Below are 17627 nucleotides of genomic sequence, written 5' to 3' on the forward strand. Positions count from 1 at the left end.
CCTTAAGACATACTCCACAATTCTATTGGAAGGAAATCATTTCAGGCCAATTTAAACAGGATCTTATAAAAGCAAGCGTTGTTTCCTATTAAAATCTACATAAGTTTTCTATTATCATGGGTACTATTAACTCTAGATATAAATTCAAGATCCTTTAATTACAGGCATATAACTTACACAAGAAGTCATATCTTCCAAGTAATTACAGGCAGCTCTAAAGTACATTATTATTATAAAAGTATAAAGTATAGTATTATTAAAGTAAAAAAAAAAATCCACTAGTAGAAATATCAGAAGTGAAATATAGAAACATCCAGCATTCAAAGAAATAGTCAGCATAGACAGAAGTAAAACAAGCTAAATTATTCAGATTTAAAATACTAGGCCATGATTTTCACACAGAAAAGTTACATGCAACAACAGCATGCTGCTGCAGGTTTCTAATTCAGATGTAGCTATCAGCAAACTATTCAGTTCTCATTAAAATGAATAAGAAGTAAACCCAGTTTATCCTGAAATCAGCCAGAAAATAACATTTTTTTCCTTAAGGAAAATATTTCCAAAAAGATCCAGTGCCTAGCAAGACGATGAAAATGAACAACAGCACTATGAGCTGAGAGCATAGCACATTAAGCAATATCACCTAACTTCTGTTCTTCAAAATTTGTGCATATCTACTTGCTATATGTCCTCTTTTTAAGCTGGAAACTCAGAATCCCTTATACTGTGCAACTGTACTGAGACAGAATGTGACCTGAAGACAGACAGGCCCTACTCCAGACAGATTAAACAGGCCTGTAAAGTCTTCTCTATTAAGATAGCAGCAATCCAAGTCTGAATATTTTATCCAAGTCTTCGTTCAGCCCACAAGAGATAAATCTGGATGCATAATGACCACTGAGGACTTGGACTCCCTGAAGTCATGCTTCTTCATTTACCTTAGTCTAAACTGCCCCATAAATTGTACTATCTAGTCATAAACCACTGCAGTTTTCATTCTGCTCTCAGAGTCAGCAAGGCTTACCCTGAGTTAATGATGAGCCTTAATGAGATGAAAAACAGTACAGATTAAAAAGGATCCTGATACTTAAAACTGCATTTTGAGGTTGAGCTGCATGTACTTTAAGGTAGCTGTTGCTTATTTTACAGAAGATATGTAGAAGAATATCCAGGAAACACTTTTTAAAGCTATTTCTAAGAGCCTTAATTACAGGACCATGCAGAGACAAACAAGTCAGGTAAAATACACACATCTACTAGACATATACCGAAAGCTTACATCTATTTTTCTGCCCAAATAATAAAAAAAAAAAAATGTCTAAAACATTGAAATCCCTACTTCCAGTAGTTTCCTGTAGGGAACAAAACCAAAACTGTCAAAAATATTGACAAGATTATTGTGTTCAGACTACCCTTCTAGTTTTGCAGGCTCAGCCCCAGAAAGCAGTGTTAAAAAGCATCCACAAGTCAAACAGAGCTCAGAGCCATACCTGTTGAAGCCTGCCCTGCTACACTGGCTTTCCAGTAGGGTGACAAGTTGGCTACTGCTTCAGAGGCTAAGCCAAAGAGGTGCGAACTGCTCAAAATCTGCCTTAAGGTTCTGTAGCTTGTATGCATACCTCTAACTTTGTATTTTTATAAACCATTGTCGTTGGTGAGTTTTCTCCTGGAATTGTAATTGTCTTTTTTATTGCCTCTTAGCTTTCCTGTTAAGGTAGATAAATCTCAGAACACTTTTTTCTCCCTACATCAACATCATATGAATATCTTTTTTTTTCTATCCTCTTTATACAGCGAAGTAAACACTGCAGACTAAAATACCCAAGAGTTTATTGTGTCTTTGTGTGAGAACTTTTGTGATTTCAAAGAAGTATCAACAACATTCATAGCAAGATTAAAAATCCATTTTATTAGAAACCTTCACAAGTACCCTGCAAATATAAGAACTGTTAAATTTTATAGGGCAGTAACACCCTAGAAAGTGCTTGGAATGTCCACCCACCCTCACGATGACTAGCTGCCTTCAGCTGCACCTCGGTAGGGAAATACACAACATGTATTAGACTATAAGACAAAAAGTGTGCTTGTTTCAAACTCTTACTCCATGAACATTTTTATTCTGGCAAATTCAAAGCATCAGAGTGGATTAAAGAGAAGGAAAAAGAAAGAGCAGGGGAGAGAAGGTAAATTAATTCCTCCATACCAGAAAGCCAACTTTCAGTCAGCTTTTCCCTGGGTGTTTGTATCTGCAAGCCTACTGAGGATTCCAGCAGAAGAAAGTCTATTAATTTTCCATGTACTTGTTGACGAAAAAGCTATCAGGATTATGGGTTGAATATTTCTAGTGTAGGGAAAGTAAGGGATGCAATTAATCTCTGAACTAAAATATACCTCTTTTCATTAATCTTTTATTGTAAATGAGCGAAGTAATTGAACCAGTACCACACTGTCAGAATAAATGCAGTGCCAGTGGGATATGCATGAGAGAGCACATACTGATTGAGTATTAAATATCTAACGGCAATAATTTATGGTTCATTACCTCTTTTTGGAGTTCCTTAGTTGCAGAGTGCTTGAATTTTAAGTAGACAGACTTTCAACAGACACTGCTTTCAAATGCTGAACATAGCAAATGTGCAAAAACCTCAGTGATCTACTTAATTTTAGTTTTGCAGTTAGTTGAGCCAACCTCTGTACTGCCAGAAACATGCAAGTTATTTGCAACTTGGACTAATGCAATTAAAGACGCAGTGATGACTATCTCAAGGATCATAATATGTTTTCATTTTACATATGAGCAAGAAGATGTATGTGAGCAAACCTCATGCAAAAAGGCCGTATTTGTTTTCATATGTGAATACTTCAGAAAGGTTGCTTCCTAGAAATAGGAGTAAAGCATGGCCACTTAACTGCCACTGTTAGATGATATAATTCATTTATGAACGAATAGTTATTCCAGCTGTTCAACAGGAAAAGCGTTATGCATCCACTTGCATAGTTTTATGTATAAGTTACCTGTTATCTCTATTATGACTTGATTACTCCTCACAGCATGATTTCTATAGAGAATCATGGCATTCGTGGGAGCATAAAGACCTAGCCTCTTGCCTCCCAAACTCTCTTCAGACTCCAGGCAGAATCACTGGCAGAGGAAATGCATCTTCATGAACTTGGCACACGATGACTTTCTATACTGGCCTCCCAACATTCAGACTGCCCTGCTCTTTCAAGCATCAACAAGAGTCAGCCAAAATGCTAGTAAATGCCTCAGTGTTTTTATACCTTCTTCACACCAACTTTTTGCAAGTGTAAATGACTAAAGCAGAGGAAAAACAGGAGTCAGTCCAGACACACAGGTAGTACTTCTCTTTCCAAGTTTTACTCTGTTGCCCACTGGAATTAGTCCTGGCATGCACAAAGCACTCTGTGGACTCCCAAGCCTGGTGAATTCTGCTCATCTGCTGAAAATTAAACTGTCCTATTCAGACATTGCTCACTTGGCAACAGACTGCTCTATGTTTACTGTTTATTGATTTTTGTTAACTGGGACTATAGAGAAGAAGCATTTCAGTTTCAAAGTCGTCCCAGAGGACACTGACAGGTTACAATCATTTACACTGTAAAAAAGCTTCATGTTAATTGACTCTATATTTACATATTAGGAATGCATATTTTAATCTGTTTTACATGAATAACTTCTCCACAATGAAGATTTCATTTCCTTTTTTAAAACAATGTAACTACTTGCCTTATTTGAAGAGACAAATCTCTTCTAAATTGTTTTGACCTTTCCTACTGTCCTTTCTCAAAGTGGAAGTTGTATCTGCCTTCTCAGTTCAGGAATTTGTTATCTCTAAAGCAAAGGGATGAACTCAGCTTCAAACTGAAACCGTTCCATTTTGCTCCTTCTGGTTTGGCAAGTCACCCTATCTGTCTGTACTTGAAGCAGCCAAATTCTTGACTAGTTCGACTAAATTATTTCAGTCACAACAGATGAAAGACCTAGAATGGACCAACTTTAGCAATACACTGGGAAAGGTCTCTGGTCAAAACCAGAGAGACATGGAGACATCCTAGACTAATCACTAGAAAGGTCAGGACATTAATCTAGTCTAGAGCAGAACTGCCTGAACATGGCATTCATACATCTTGGCAAAAGCACCCTTGGCTTCTGAGCATCCTGCTGCTGTTTAATATTTTGTCCTCAACCTTGGCAAAGTTTTATTCTCTTCCTACGCAAATCTTCAAGTTTGAAAGAAACTGCATTAAGATGAACTACCTTCTTATCCAGTTCTAATTTCATCATCTTCAGATCAGGGCTCAGTCACCACAGATCTGATGCTTCAATAAAATAGCAGCCATTTATTCAGCACAGTCTCTGGCCTCAAGGATTCATTTTTAGGTGCAGAAAGTTTTTAGAAGTGATCTCTAATACTTAGCTATAACTTAAAAAATGAAAACTTACAGAAGTCCACACATATTTAAACCACGACTTCAGATCAGGATAGAGTTGGAATTCTTATATAAATCTTGGGTTTGGAAGAAGGTTTGCTGTGATCAAGTCTATACTTACTGCAAAATGTTTGGCTACAGAAACAAACCTCTAGCATTAAGATAAAATACTTACCAATTACCTAATTTTCCAATAAATCCTTCACTCTACTTTTGACCTTAACAGTCAGCTATGCTCTGATTTTTTCCAAGACCACAGTAAGCATTAAAGGCCAGCTGTACTGGGTTCTGAACAGAGTGAGACAAAACTTTCCTCAAAGTACCCAATTTCCTTTGCATAGTATCCATGCATTTTCATACAGATCTAGCTAATAAAGAATATTGCCACTAGCAGAAATAAATGCTTCTGTCTTAAGGCCTCTGCTGAAATCCTAATAAGGAAGCATTTTACATGTAGATTTCTATTTGTCAAGCACCACATTTAAAGCATTGCAATAAAGCAATTAAGCATATTCACACTGAAGAAATGGAACAGTAACTTTCAGGGTTGCATTCTCAAATCACTACTATTCCTCTAATAAATGTGTCCTCTAGGGGCTTATCTGTTACCACTCTGTATCTTTACAGCACCTTTGTAGCAATTTTCTATTGTGTTCTGAATTACACCCTGCAGAAATCACTTCCTGCCATGGAGACAGACCAATTCATTTCATGACTACAAGTCTTTATTAATGCTTTTTCTATAGTTTCAAAGACAAGTCCCCTCATTTGTTACTCTTAAGCATATCGAGGCCTGTATTTATGGAAACAGAGATATATGCAAAGTTTACAGCAGTTTTTATTCTAATCAAAAACTACCCAATGCTCCATGATCAATAACATATAAGTGTAATATGTGCATTAAATTACAAAGAAATATTGGAAAAGGATCAAAAAAGTGACAAGTAAATGCAATGGAACAGCTACAATGGAATACTTAGTTTATTTTTCCTCTAAAAGCCATTCTAACATCATAGCAGCATCAGAATGGAACACAGTAGCAGAGTGCACGTGGAATTTAATTTTGAATGATATTGAAAGGTCAGTACAGAATTACTCAGCTCATATTTTTGTGAAGATAACATGTGTGAACTAGTTATTTCCTCCCTTTAACATATAATGACCTTGTCCATTGATTTAATGAGAAAATTATACATGCTGTACTCAGACTTAACTAACTCTCCAGAATTAAAGATATAGCAGTGGAAGAAAAAAATAAAAAGGAATGAGACAAACCTCACACTTGCAACCCAACCATCTGGTGGGAGAAAGCCCAGAGACACCAACACAGTGACCTGCAGAGCCTCTGTTATGACACCTGCTGGAGCAGAGATGGGGAAAGCTGTGCAAGAGATTGTTCTGCCTCAGGTGCACTGACCTTATTGATGTGATATGTGAACAATGCATATGGTTAAAGTGCCAAGTCACACATGTGCTGCTGGTAGCAAGGAATGGAAAAAGACAACACCATTTAAAACACTGAAGTGCAATTATAACTTGAGAATACTACTATAACCTTAGTTACACTCAAATTGCTTAATCTGTGCCAGGGCCATATGTCTTTGTCCTAAAGGCTCCAGTAGTATCCCATGTCACAGAAAGAAACATCCATTTAATTTAAAAACATTTAAGTTTCCAATCAATTTGAGCATTGAAATTTATCCTCTCAATTGCTTTAACAAATATGGAGACCTGATACTATTACAGAGTATACTCTAATGCTTAAAAGTGGATAAAAGTGAATAAGGACTCTTGATTTTCTTTCTAGCTCTGATATAGCCACTGCATAACCCTATGTTTCTCTTATTCTTTATGCCTTTAGCCATCTGCAAATTACCAGCATTCAAAAGATTGCAAATTTGTATGATTAACATCCCCTAGACCCTGTAATACAGAACTAAATAATATAAAGAAATGATCTGCACTTGCTTTCCACTGCTTCCTAGTCACAGCTGAAGAAATCAGTTTTGAGATACAGAAGCTTAAATTGATAATTGCTCCAGTATCCCTCTTCCTGCTGAGATAAATCAGTTTGGACATGCTCAACAGAACTGCTCCCAGATTCAAGAGGCAGAAGACTAATTACAGAGCCCACACTAAAGGATTTGTTTCTTTTGCTTTATTTCAGATCAAATGTGATCGTGGCTCCTCCCATACCTGTTACATACCCCAAAAATGTCTTCATATGGGTAAGACACACACTCCATACAACACAGCCCTGGATCAAGAAACACCTGTGCTGAAGTGGCACAAGTCATGGTCTCCAAAATTGATCCCAACAAGTCCAGGTAGGATAGGGCTGCAGTTGTGTCAGGGACATCTTGATACCCACAGCATAGCACAGCACTGGTGTTGTTCACAAACAAAAGGTTGCTGAACAGTCACAGGCTGAGTACTCTGGTTTGGGCCATGGACACTTGAGGAAAAAGCTTCAACACTGTGGGTTTTTGTTTGGTTGCACATATAATTTTATTTCTCCAATTGCATGCAGGTTGTTAATTTCATAAGAACAGTGAGTGGAGAGATGAGATTAGAAATGGACTTCTGAAGAGGAACAGACTTCTACAGGGGTCCCCTAGAAAATCCAACCTTAATGGCTGATGCTTATTGTAAAATTAACTTAAAGCACTGTGCAATGAATATCAGATTAATTATACAGGTTACCTCAGTAAAACAACTGGCTATTCCACTTTATTTTGCTTCAGAAAAAAATTAAAAACAAGAACAAAACTAAGATGACTGAATATTTCGTTTTTTTCTTGTGATGTTACCCTCTGTTTCTCAGAGAAAGTTATTCACAAGAATATAAAAACTTCCCAAAGGAAAGTGCTGGATTCAATGAAACATAAAAGAAAAATAGAAGAGACAAGTAGTCATGCTGACACTCCTTATAGGTATCAGCCTTATGCAAACCTGTCATCTGAGTAAGAGTAACAAGGACCAAATCTCTGTACTGTGGTTTTAGGGGTCCACGTTTCTTGCTTATAATCTATCTTCCAAATAACCACAGTGTGGCAGTGTGGGATTTATTTCCTTAGAGCCAGATGACAGCTAATGAAAAACAAAAGCACGTATGGTGGATGACAGGTCCTCTAAAACAACTATTTTGTTCTACATCTCTGCTTCCATCAGGCTACATCACCTGTAATCACAAACATGGCCAGGCTCACATTCTAGAGTCTCTGGGGGTCTCATTTTGCACAAACACTTCTGAAAGTAAAGGTACAATACTAAGTGCTAGGTTACTAGCAAAAGCTACTTGAGGTAGGGCATTGGGATTGTAGAAGGTTCTTTAGTTCTGAAAAAGAATCCATCATAATCTAACAGTGAAAGATGTCACTTTTGACAAATTAATGTTTTCTATCAGAAAAAATAAATGAAGAAACCATAAAGGAGTTTCACCATCAACAAGTGACACAAAATATTCCTGGCTTGCTCTCGAGTGTTTCTGGATCATTGCAAAAACGTTTCACAAGCATGCCTTTAATTCGGAAGCAAGCTTGTGCTTGAAGGTCATGGGATGAAACAATTCACTTAACATTTACAGAATAATTTAAAAAATAATTCAGCCAATAAGACTGCAAACAGGAAACTATTTATAGAAAGGGTTACATGGGTTTTATTGACTGGTGTGTAATGAAACTTTCTAAAGATATTTTTTTTTACCTTAAAATAATATGAGATCATGAAAAGTTGAAGTAGTTCAGGCCCTCTAACAGTTGCATGAATTAATCTGTCTCGGGGCCCATCATCAGCACTACTTCATACATGTCATGGCTCTCAACTGAAATACTGATCAAGTCCAGCTATACTGGATTTTTACAATTAAAGTTTCAAGGTGATATGCTACGGCATAAAATTAAGCATAGATTTAATTTCTCCTTCATTAACGATCAACCTTACAGTCAAATATCCATTATCATGAACCACATAATAAAAATCAACAACAATTTCAAATGCTTTATATTTCACAATCCTCTTTCACCGGATCTAGGTCAGTAGCACTCTAGGTCTCTGAAGTCTTCATAATACTTTTCATCTTTTGAAAGGAAGCATTTTTTAGACTTTTTTCTTCATAATTATTACTCTACATCAGTTTCAAGTCCATTCCCTTTCTAGATTACAGCTGTCCTCTAGCATCTTTCACCATTTAGCAAACAAAACCCAAAGCTGTCCTCTGGATCTATGTTGTGTATTCACTAAAAGACACTGCTTTAATCTGAAATAGCAGAATCAGATATTGAAGGCAGACTTCCTCTGCTCCATGGGCTGGCAAGTAAAGCAAGTAAAAAATCATAGATAATGTACATAAAAACAAACAATAACAGTAGGTTTGCTATATATAGCTTGACTTGGCAATACAGGCCGTTGACTATCATCCATTGAATAATACTGAATTGTTGAAGGATTATTTTCATAATTAATATTTTTTTTTTCAGTCCTCTAGTTTATTTTTTTCTCTGAAGCACTCAATCTGGTATGGACATGTAACAGTTATTCGCTTCCAAAACAAGGCTAACTTTTAAAGAACAAAACAAAGCTATCCTATTAATAAGGATCTTCTTACCCATTCTGACTGGAACCTCTCGGGAGTTCAGATTTAACTACTTTGCTTGGATATGAACAGTGTGATTGCTTATGCTCTACATAGAGGTGACTTTGTCATGCTAAGAATCTGTGCTTTTTGATGTTAACTAACTTCCTGTTAAATCCTGTGAATGTCAGATAAGGAGGGTTTTGCCTGAGAGCAAAGGCTGATAAGTGAGGTGTTTCATTAAGCTCAACTAAGATTCTGAGAAAGTTACTGATGCCTTATCTCAAAAGGACTATATGGTTAGACAGCTATCTCAGTAAGAAGCCCTCCTTTTTCTCTATTTCAAACAAAGCCAGAATCTAACAATTTTTAAGCCAAACTATTTACAGCATTCAGACAATACCACTCATTTAATATAGTTTAAGTTCTAACATTTCTATGGCAGATTAGACAATATTTATGACAAAATCCAGAACAGTGAAATTCTTCATATGAAATTCTTAAACGTTTTCAACAAAGATGTCCTAACATTTCAAACATTTCTCCATTTTCCCATAGAAACATGATTTCAGAAGTACTGCTTTCATTACATAGTACTCCTCTGAAGATACGTAAAGCAATTTCCCTGTACTTTATGAAATCTATTCCTTTAGGATACCATTTGCATCCTAGGAATTAGTGCTATCAAGCATTTGCATGGAGATCATTAATATTTAAAGTGGTACATAGAACATAAGCAATTGAAAAATGCGCACTCTTAAAACACACGCAGACCCTTCTCATATGGCCTTTTGCAAAGCAAGTAGCTCTGCACTCCCTGCTGTTTAATTTTACAGTTCTAAAGGCTCCTGCTGCCTACACAGCACAAGTAATACCTTGAGATAGCATCCTGGATCCTAGGATTATTTTGTGAGAATACTGAAACAGTTCTGGGAATGCAGCAGAAAACAGAACCATTGACCATTGTGTTGTAAAACCAAAAGGTCCCCCCTCCTCCCTGTAGCCCATAAACACAAATCTGAGGAATGGTCTGCATGCCTCTATGCTCAGCACCTTGCCCATTCCTCCAGCTCCCTTCTCAGGGTACCTACTTATCACACAACCCAAAGAGGGGTTTAGTTCTCAGAACTGCTCAGCTAAGCAGTTGTTGAGAGGAGTCTTCAGTTTCTGACTCCATAGCATACACTGTGGTCACCCGAACTTCTAGAGGACTTGATTTATTGTCGAACTGATGTGAGACTGCTCTGGGGCTGCTGCTGAACGTGACTGACCTCTCTCCCCTTGTGTAAATTGCCTCACACATTGCTGTAAGTATAGGCTTAGTCAGGAAATTGTAATTATCAAATCGCATGACACTGGATATATAATTTACACTTGATCATCATGCTATTTCATTTTCTTGTTGTATTTTCCTCATTTTAATTAAGTTATATGCTGCAGACTGAAGTTAGATAGCATTCCTTCTTTGCTGCTCTTGCTTAAAGCTATGCTCTGAGGTATCCCACTAAAATTGCTAAATTCCCGCTCTGAGGAATATTTATTTTTTCCTGCCAATTCTGACAGTATTAGTTACCTTCACAAAGGGTTAGCATCAGTTCTGAATTATTCTCCAGACCATGTTTACTTCCAACATAAAATAAATATTGAGAAAAAACATTCTGTTAATGTTTTTCTTAATGTAAATATTCTGTTTTGAATATACTTCCAAGATCATAATGACCAAAACAAAAACACAGACATGATCACTGGAAGTTTTGATGGTAAGCAAACTAAAAAACTAGGTAGTGCTGTATTTATTTAGAACAAGTGTTTGTGTTCCTCAAATACAAAAAAAAAAAAAAAAGTATTGATTTGCAACTGTTACAAGATCTGTTTCCTCTAAACACAACTGGCTTAAAGCACTTTCCAGAGTACAGTATTGTTGTTGATCATCAAATACAGCATATTCCTACATCAGTAGTGTGGGAGGTAAGATAATTCCTTTGAGAATTGCTGTATTCAAGAGGCAAGTGATAAAAATCTTCCAAAATAGACAAGTTGAGTTTAAAATGAAATAAAAATACACCAGAGGCTTCTGCACCTAATAATGCTTGTTTTTTATTTCCCAAAATTGTTTCCTACCATATCAGATAGAACAGTGCTTCACTGCCATGAATTTTTAATTTGTGTTTAATCAGAGTTTGGTGAATTCTTACTACCTCCTTCCTATGCAAACTTCATAATGGTTTACTGATTTTTTTTACAGTTGATGTGACCAAAGGAGACAAGATTCCAGATGAAAGATTCTGTTTTACAGAATTCTGTTTTGTCAGTAAATAAGCATGCTTTGCTTAGAGCTCACATTCTGGAGAGGTAGGAAATTTGCTTCAGTCACTTCTAGGGTGTTACATGGCTCATGTAACCCAGCAACTTTACATGTTGAAGAAAAAAATTTACCTACAAACCAGTTTACCAACACTAGAAATCTGCGCTATGCCCAAATAATCAACTTGACACATTGTGTTAGAAATGTATAGGTATTCCCCAAGAAATTACACCTCTGAACAGCAGATTATTCATTCTTCACTGACCTGATGTGGTTTTCCTATACATAACTTATATAAAGCTTTTTTTTTTTTTTTTTTTTGCAGAATCATTGCAGTGAAAGTTTCTGTTTTGAGAACTACCACAAACGGTTTTCTGAGTTTCTACAGAGGAAAGGAGGTACTGAAGCAGTGTAAGAATGCAGAAGAATTCTGTACTCTGTATAATGAATTCTGTTTAGGTTTAGTTTCTCCATTCATTCTCCCCCCTCATACAGGAGAGAAAAGTTGATTCATTCTGCATACAAACAGTACCCATCTAGTTAGTATGAAGAAACTACTTCAGACTGTCAACGTGCAGCTAGGGGATGGGGCTTCAGACAGAATGCAAGGCAAATTGACCAAACATTGATTTATAACAACAGCCAGCCAAAGAAGGCAGAAATGTGAAAACAGTGCGAGCAGAGTGTGAAACAAAAACCTGAACTGTCAGGGTACTGAAAGAACAACCAGCTGCTTTCCTCAGTGACATAAATTGAAATAAAAGTCATCTGGCAGAAATATAAGCAATGGTACTGCAGCAACACGTAAATAACTTTGATTACTTCAAAAGAGTTGTTCTGTAGAGCTGAAGCCAACTGCTTGTTGAATATATCACATGAACTCACAGAAGCTAACAGGCTAGAACATGTCAAGAGTTGGACTTGATGATCCTTAAGGGTCCCTTCCAACTCAGGATATTCTATGATTCTATGTATTCTGCAGAGTTTCCATTTTCTGAAGAGTTAGAATATTCTCTCTTGCTAGAAATATCTAGAACACAAATTCTTTATTTAGGATCTGAATCCAGTGCCCATGGACTACTGAATAACTGTTACTGGCACTGCTTTTTCTGTTTATCCCCAAGGATTGCATAAACATTACTGTTAGCACTTTCTTCCTGTGTGTAGATAAATAAATTGGTTATATACTGACCACAGGTTATTTCAACAAATATGCTGGCCAAAAACTGCAGAAGCAGTAATCCTGCTGTGTACATACCACAGCAACAGGTGATACACAAATTTACACTGAATTCCATAGACGCTTATCATTTTGGTATTCATGCAAGTCAACAGGTAATTGTTAATTAATAATCTGTTAAAATTGTTCTGCTGTTCCAATGCATGCAGTTATTTTATGCACTTATATTGCCATTTAATTCATTGAAGATACATATACAAGCACCTTATAAAGCTTAATCTGAAATAATCACTACTAAATACTCAAGCTTATAAGGATGTGAAAGCTAATTTTGAAGAGAATCTCTCCAATAGCCAGGATCTACATGAAACACAACCGTGGCTCACCATATACTAAGTCTACCTGTCCTCAGCTACAGCAGTGCATTTTAGTTACCTTTGATATTACACAAGTTTTAATATCTCAGCTGCACCTATCATCTCAAAGCTCTTCACAAAGGATAGCACACACTGATAATTTGAGAACAATTTGTCATCACCCATATGTTTATGTGTGCCAAAGTAAAACACACAGCTTGTTTTCCTCAGAGTTCAGACTTGGAGAAAGGCATTGGACTCTTCAGGGGAACACCTCAAAGGAAACACCAAAATACCAACAAGAGAAGGGACTAACACAATACTTAAATTAATTCAGTTTTTTCCACTTGTTTTATTTCTTACATTAAAGCATTGAAAGTCATGTTTTCTCTATATGCCTTATTTCATGTAAAGATATAAACATTTAAAAAAAATATGGGAAAAAGAACAACCTAAGTGTATTTTAGGACTATAGAACCCTTTTCACCTTGCCAAAAATATATAACCCACAGAGACAGGAAGCAAGATAAGAAAAAAGGCTACTGTACTGAGGTGTAAGGTAAAGGACAGTAAATCACATAAGCATTCTTATTTCAAGGCTGACTTACTGGGTAAATTACTCTGAATCCCATATAGTATCTACAGAAAGTTGTTTAGAGATTCAAAGCCTGCACAAACTACTCTAGTGGGGGAGGGTGGAAGTCTAAATTATGAACTCAATCACTAGTGAGTAGATAACTAAACATAAAATATTGAAAATATTCATAAAGAAAAAAGGTCCATGCTCATTTCATCCACGTCCCATGAGCAGTCCATTTAATATGTGCAAAACTAAATGCAAAGTGGTTCACTGAACAGAAAATTTCAGAATAACTACATCAGAAACCAAAGGCTCATTGTGTTTCCACCCCATCACCCAACTAGAAAAAAAGCCACCTACTCCTGAAACAGTTTTGCAGTTTCTTACATTCCTTGCTTTCTTGACTGCTTCAATTTTGTCATCAGATGTGTTTTGGCAGGTAGATCCATTTACAACTTGGACAATAGTTTGTATTGCTTTGTTCTGTTCCTCTTCATCAGATGTGTTGAAAGATTCACCTTTAAGAGGGGCCTTGCAACAGTATAAAATGGCAATCTTTTGCAATACTCAAAAGCGAAGACAGGGTAGTATAATATACCTCAACCTGAAATTCAGCACTAGAAAAAAAATAGGGAAATCAGCAGAAATTCAAGATTTTTGTCATGTTCTTTTCATCTCTATTTTGCCTTTCGTATTTTACCTGATCCTGTTGAGAAATTTTCTTATCAACCCACCCCCCAGGAAATACAAACTCCCATCAAAATCTGTCCTTCATTACATCTTTGTTTGACCACCAATGAAATTACTTAAAAATACCAGTGGATCATTTAATTGAGGAAGTGCCAGACCATAACTGCACTGAGAAGTGCTTCAGGAATATTTACATCACTTCTGCAATGAGGTTTAGCTCATGTAAATCTACATCTCTTCACTCTGAGAAGGTACCTAGAAATCTTAGTCTTCTAACAAATTTCTACTACTGAAATGTTGTCAGTACTGTTGCTTTCTCGGTTATCCATACACTTACTCATCTCCTTTTTCAGTGCTTATTCATAGAATTATTAATTTTATTTTGATTCATCCTATATATTGTAGGTTTGCAAGTTTTTTCTCTTCCCTTGATTCTGCCTAAAACACTCAAAAATACCCATATGCATCTTAGCAAAAATTCAAAACCAAATTCCACATTCTGAATTTCAGCATCGCTCCGAGTTGTTTAAAAGCAGAAAATCAGTAATGTAGCACAGGAAAAGCTTTTTTTTTTCTTTAACCATTTAATTACTTTAAATGAAATAAAGCACCTGATGAAGGCTAACAATGGAAAAATAATTCTGAACTCAGTTACACGAGCAATAAAAAAAACATTTTGCCTGAAGTCAATGTAAGATTAGAAAGAGATGCACATCCAGAACCTTCTAACTGCGGCTAATCAAGGAAATTGGAGAGGTATAATGCTTCTGAAATAGTGAAACAAACAAACAAACAAAAAAAAAAAAAAAAAAACCATGCACAAGCATCAGAAGGTCTTGTAATGCAACACTGCTTTCAGCACTACTTGAGTTCTTACAGTTTCCAACAGCAAGAACAAGTGAAGCTGGAACTTTCCTATCAGAGTTGTGTTTGGGAAGAAATGAGACATTTGGGCTAAACGTTTCAGGTGTTTCTCATGAATATGCTGTGTTCCTCCCTCCCTCCCCCCCAGTCATCTCAGGAGAATATTTCTTCTCAGAACTATTTCAGCCTGATACACAATACTTTCAATCGCTCTGCCTTTGGGCATTCCCTGCACTTGGTCTTAAAACAGAAAACAGCTTGTCTTAGAACCAAGCATCCTAGTTTGAATTAGATTATCATTAGAAGAATCACCTTGGGAAAGTCAAATTAAATCAGGATAAAAAACGAAAATCATTATTTCCCTTCGCATGTATACCATTGATTTGTGAACCCATAAAGCTGTTGAAAATCCAGAGAGATACAATCACTTCTGAAGATTTTTGCTTTGGTCACCTGCCTAGAAGGCATCATGAATCTAGTCAATGGCCAAATGCCTACAAAAATAACAAATATGAACACTAGGACAGTCAAAATACTTAATCAGTCACCCATCAACAAAATTAAAAATAAATTCACATGTGCAATACATATCACCACTTCTCTGCCATTGTAAAAAGACATTAAACTTCTTGCCCTTGATTCTGCAATTAAAGTAAATTTCTTGTTTTGGAAGCAGGCTATTGATCAAACCGCTCACATTTAGAAACCTTTGGAAAACTTACTTTAAACTAAAGATGAACTCTATTTAACAATGCAAAGTTTTAATTTTTTCTAAGTGTTTTGAACTGCAATCATAACAACTGCTCATCCTGTCTGATGGCCTGGAAAGGGTTTCCTATGCCTTTGCATCATTAACTCCTTCAACAGTGCAGTCATGGCTAACACATTCATACTCCCTACTGCTTTCTTATTCCATGAACTTATAATTGCTACTAGTCATATGCATCCAGAAACAGCTGCTCAGGGTACCTCAGCAGATTGCATATGGGGTCTATAGGTTAGAAAACATATCTTCCAATGACTTCAGTGTAAGGAACTAAATTTAGCAGCAGGAATTCTACTTTCACAGCAAGCAGTCTAACCAATATGATATTACATTGAGTATGGTATTACATAAAAGATGATATTGCTATAATTTAAGAAAGAAAATGATATTCAGTTCTTTCAGATGTCTTTCAGGCATTTACTTTTCGGAGAAAGCTGCAAATCCACTATCAGTCTAATCCAGGCTTCAGAAAAGACAGAGCTGAAATTCACTCTTGTCTTTAGCAAGTTATTTGCTTGCTAAATAGCAAGGGTGGTTTCTGAATTACCCTCCTAAAGCAAGGCTCCAGCTCAACACTGACTCCCACTTCAGGCAGGTATCAACATAAGACTGGATTTTCACTGACCACTGACTGTCTGAACTACAGCCTCCATGCTACTCCACATACTAAAACCAGCTGAAAGTCACTAGGTGGTTTTGGTTCTTTTGCCACGCACACAGTATATATGGACTTTTGCCATTTATTTACTATTTCAAATAAATACTGTAAAATATGTAAACTGTTGTTCATTGCAAAACCTTACCCATTTCAGAAACCAAAAGTTGTTGCTTTAAGTACCACAAGATCTTATAAAAATTTCAGCAAAAGAAAGATGCTGATAATTAATATATATATATATATTTTTTTTTTTTTTTTCTCCTTTATCAGGACACAATTTCAACAAAGAATAAAATCCACATCAGGGATAAAGCTTGTTAACAACACTAATGATAACAATAACATAAGATGTTCCAATTTTAGTTTCCAATAGAGAAACATGGACAAATCATGTAACTTCACTAAAGTCAATTTAATAAAAATAAAAATAGAAGCACATTCAGCATCTTCCCAACCAATCTATTATTAAGATCAGCATGCTAGTGTAACAGATCCATGATCTCTTCTTTACATAAGGCACTTTCAAAAAAGACTGTAGCTATTTAGCCACTTTTTCGTCTTAAAGAACTCACCAATATGTTCTGTGAAAAGAGCTGAAGGAAATTTACTGTACCCCAAACACACTTGAGACATAGGTGTGCAGAAAGAATAGCTACTTTAATGAACTCCCCTCTTATTGGTTACTTTTTTTCTAGGTGAGAAGATGTTTCTAAGTTAATAGGTATCAGCAACAAATTTTTAAATTCAATAATGTAATTCTAATGAAGATTAATTTCCTTTTCTCTTAAATGGGCTTTTTAGATGCAAGGCTTGCTTCCAGTGGAAGCCAATTGCCAGAATTGTGTCACAAATTAGACATCTGAGAAGTAGGTAGCAAGTTTGTTAATTACTGGGATTAATTTAATGTGCTTACTCTCATTAAGGTTTATGAACCATGCTGTCTATAGGAGTGTGAGAAAGTCCACAACAGCAACACAAAGATGTCATGAGGCAATTAAGGCCACTGATGAGGAGTTTAGTAATAGGGGAGGAGAATAGCAAGACACATGTATGTTTTGTGGAAAACAGCATTGTTACACAATATGAAAGAAAACTAATGAAAGAACCAAATGAATATCATTTTAGTCTAAATAAGGGTCTGCCTGTGCCAGATACAGCTGCTCCTAGTGGCCACACCACAGGGCACAGCTGGGCCTACTTGCT

At 36.2% G+C, this 17627-nt stretch overlaps 1 protein-coding gene across 1 annotated transcript in view; it reads right to left on the reverse strand.

Moving 5' to 3' along the window:
* Nucleotides 1-17144, reverse strand: part of CDH8 (cadherin 8) — a 201688-nt gene extending 184544 nt beyond the window's left edge. The window contains exon 1 of the mRNA XM_068693381.1: nucleotides 16997-17144. The gene's annotated coding sequence lies outside the window, so the exon portion shown is untranslated. The remainder of the gene's footprint in view (nucleotides 1-16996) is intronic.
* Nucleotides 17145-17627: the final 483 nt, after the last annotated feature.

Source organism: Anas acuta, chromosome 10, assembly GCF_963932015.1.
Source record: "Anas acuta chromosome 10, bAnaAcu1.1, whole genome shotgun sequence".
Classification (NCBI taxonomy): domain Eukaryota; kingdom Metazoa; phylum Chordata; class Aves; order Anseriformes; family Anatidae; genus Anas; species Anas acuta.